The 3,496-nt window shown below is 64.9% G+C and overlaps 1 protein-coding gene across 1 annotated transcript in view; it reads left to right on the top strand.

Annotated features, from left to right (window-relative positions):
* The window catches only part of RPL12 (ribosomal protein L12), a 58,923-nt gene that overhangs the window by 28,032 nt on the left and 27,395 nt on the right, over nucleotides 1–3,496 (top strand). The window lies entirely within an intron of this gene.

Here is a 3,496-nt window from a genome sequence, read left to right as displayed (position 1 = left end):
TATGGTGTTTGCACGGGTTTTGCTTCAGTCTGGCTGAAAACTGACTTAGCTCTTACTCCAGGTGGGCATTCTTTCAGCTAGAAACTCTTCTGGGCCTGTTCTTGCTGTTAATCCCCACTCCTGGGAAAGGGGAGAGCAGCTGCTGTATGAAAGTTACTGGTAGTGGATGCAAGGGGGCAACCTGGCTGCCCACCAGGCTCCCAGGGAAGAGGCCTGGGGCAGCTCTCTTATGCTTTGCTGCAGCCCCCCCTTGCAGGAGCGTCCTGCCCCGCAGCTCTGCTTTGCCTGGGGGGGAGGTAGGCGTTGCAAGTACCACAGCTGCTTCCCACGCTGGGATCTCCCTTTCCCTATGCCGGTGGCTCCCAGGCTTTTCAGGGCTCAGATTCAAGGACCTAAAATCAGTGATGTGTCCCCCCTGTGCCACCTTCCTCCAGCGAATAGGAGAAAGCTCTGTGCTCCCTGGGAAGGGACAGTGGGCCTTGGGGCTCTCAGTGCTGGGCTCAGGGCTGGTAGGGGCACAGGGGGCTGCGAAGGGGTTGTTCCTCCTTCGGGGTGCTGGTGCAAGTCCAGGGAGGGGGCACGGGGCTGGAGCTGGTGAGATGGGGCTCAACAACCCCCTCCCCCAGGGCAACGCTGCGAATCCCCTTCCTTGAACCCCAGACCCTGGGTGTGTCCCCCCATCCCTGGTGCTGAGACCAAAGGGTGAATGGGCCTGGATGCAGAGCCCCCCCTGGATGCAGAGCCCTCCCTGCCTCAGGCACACAGAGAAACCACCAGAGCCAGTGCTGGGCTGACACCATGTTTAATATCTCGCGTCCCCGTGGGGCAGCCCTTCCCCAGCTGCCAAGTCTCTGCCAAGCTGGGCCGGGCTCCCTGTGCCAGGGGAAAGGGCTCCCCCAGAACTGCCACACAGCCCCTTCCCAGCCCCTTTCGCCCCGGTGAGACCGGCTGAAGCGCAGCCGGGGGCTGTTCCAGCCGCCTGTGGCCCCCACGCTGCGCTGCCGGCTGAGCTGCCGCCCCAGGGGCCGGGACTGTTGGGAGCAGAACGGGGGCACAGCCAGACCCCAGGGAGGGAAAGCTCTGCAATAAGTTAATTTTCAAGAGTCTGACACCCCGGGGCTGGGGGTGCTGGGCAGCTGAGCATCCCACAGCCCCCACACACCTGGGCTGGATCCTGCGAGGGGCTGAGCCCCCAGCCCCATCCTCAGCACTCTCCCTGCCCGCCGCGCCGGGGCTGAGCTGTCTGTGGCCTGAGGAGTCCCTGACCCACGACCGGCTCCATCCCAGCTGCTCCAGGGGGCTGTGGTGGGGGTGGGAGCCCCTCACACCCATCTGGACCTACTTGAGGAAGACGAGCAGGAAGAAGGTGGAGACGATGAGGACGAGGATGCCGGCGGCGAAGCCCAAGCGCAGGTTCTCCACAGAGGTGAGGGGGGGCTGCGTGTCCAGCAGCAGCCCCCGCCCTGGCAGCCCCAGCACGAAGGCACCCGGCACCTCGGAGCCCCGGCGAAGGCCGCAGGGGGACACCATGCCGCTGACCGCGAAGACGGGGGCGTGAGCCGCACACGCCACCTCCACGGCCATGGAGCGCGCCGAGGCCTGGCGGGTGGCGGGGGGTGCAGCAGCACCTTCCTCCCTCGCGTTTTCCTCCTCCCCACGGGGGGTCCCCAAGGTCGGCATCACCCCGGGACCACCCAGAGGCAGCTCGGGCACCAGCGTCACCATCCTGCAGAAGGGGCAGCTGATGAAGGCGACGGCGGCGGCGCGGCACACCAGCTTGCGCAGGCAGCTCAGGCAGAGGGAGTGGCGGCAGGGCAGCTGCTGGGGGGCTCGGCCCCCCCCAGCACCCCAATACGTCTCATAGCAGATCCCACACTCCCCGCTGGCCTCTGGCCCCACCACCATGGTGCTCCAGGGGGGGATGCAGCCCGGCCCCGCGGCTTTTGAAGATGGGAGGCAGGCGCTGGCTGGCGGGGGGAAGGAAGGGAGGGGTGGCCCTCCCCCCCCCCCCCACCTCCCGACTGAACTTCAGTCCAGCACTGTGGCACTTGGTGGGCACTGGACCGTCACGCTCCTCCTCTGCCAGGCAGAAAGGTGCTGCCCAAAAAGGAGCCCCCTTCCCCCACCTCCATCATAGTCACCGTAGTTCCCAAACGTGGGGGTGGATATTTTATTGTTATTTTATGTTGGGCAGAGCTCACTGGGGGGGAACACCAGCCCCCCCTCCCCCCCACCCCAGCCCACTCATGCTCAGCTGGTTTCACACCAGACCTGGGGCACATTCCTCACCCCTGGCAGAGGATGGGCAGGGCCAGCGACCCACACGATGTGCTCAGGGCTCACGTCAGCCCAGTGGGCAGGAACGCACCCTCAGACTGAGCTGAGCCCCGAGTTTGTTGGTCTGAGCTGCAGATCACGACTGTTTGGGGATTTCCCCCCAATTTATTCTTTATTTATTTTCCCTCCCTGGTCCCTGCAAAGGGCCCGAGCAGAGCTCAGGCCCAGGGGCTGCAGACAGTCGCTTGGTGGGGACAAACGCTGGGTGAGGCTCCAGCTGCTGCCGTGTCCCCACCCCAGCAGGGCTGGACGTGTGGCTCTGCGATGATCCCAGGGCCAGGGGCCAGCCTGGCCCTGCCGAGCTCTGGGAAAAGCTGGCACTTATTTACGGGCAGGTGGCGGACCTTGCCCAGAGCTCCTGTCACTCATTACTGACACCCACACACCCCCCTGCCCCCGAGCATGACCCAGGGGCACAAAGGTGCTGGGCCCCAGCAGCCCTGGGGCACCCACAGGGGATGGAGGGGGCACCTCGCAGCTCTGCTGCGACTGAGCAGCTCTCAGGGCAGCCAGGAGGATGGAGTGTCGCTCCCCCCACTCCAGCCAGACCCATGGGAGTCCCACCATGGCCCCAGCTGAGGCTCTGGAGAGGGCAGCTGGGACTTGTCCCTGTGCCTGCTGCCTTACTGTGCTTCCTCCCCAGCAGGCTGGCATCCAACTCCTCCTCCTCCCCATGCCTGAGGAATGCTGAGCACCTCCACAGCCAGCACCCAGCCAGGACAGGGGTGCATGGGTGAGAACCTCCCTTCCCTCCTTCAGGCACCGCTGCTGGGCCCCCCCTCGCTGTACCCTGACTGCCAGCTGCTCCTGTGACCCTACTAAAGCACCCAGCACGTCCCTGGATGGGACCAGCCAGCTTCTCTGTGCACCACCAGCTCAGAATGAACAAGCACAGAGGCTGAGGATGGAACCAGCCCCAAAGGCCTCAGCAGGGCCCCACAGATCTGGCTCAGCTGCTGCTGCTGCAGCCTATTCCCTGGGGATGCTGGTGGCACGAGCCACCACCCTGCACCCTGCCTGGATGCCCCTGCACGGGCACAGCACATGTGGGGTGAGCCCAGGGGAGAGTCTGAGCCTGGGAGCCCAGAGGCTGCTCTGCAGTAACCAACGTCCTTGGACAAGTCAAAGATCCTCCATTTCTTCCCCATTTGAGGAGGGA

The sequence above is a fragment of the Gallinula chloropus genome (assembly GCF_964237585.1).
Source record: "Gallinula chloropus genome assembly, chromosome: 18".
NCBI classification, from domain to species: Eukaryota; Metazoa; Chordata; class Aves; order Gruiformes; family Rallidae; genus Gallinula; species Gallinula chloropus.
This window is presented reverse-complemented; position numbering and strand designations above follow the sequence as displayed.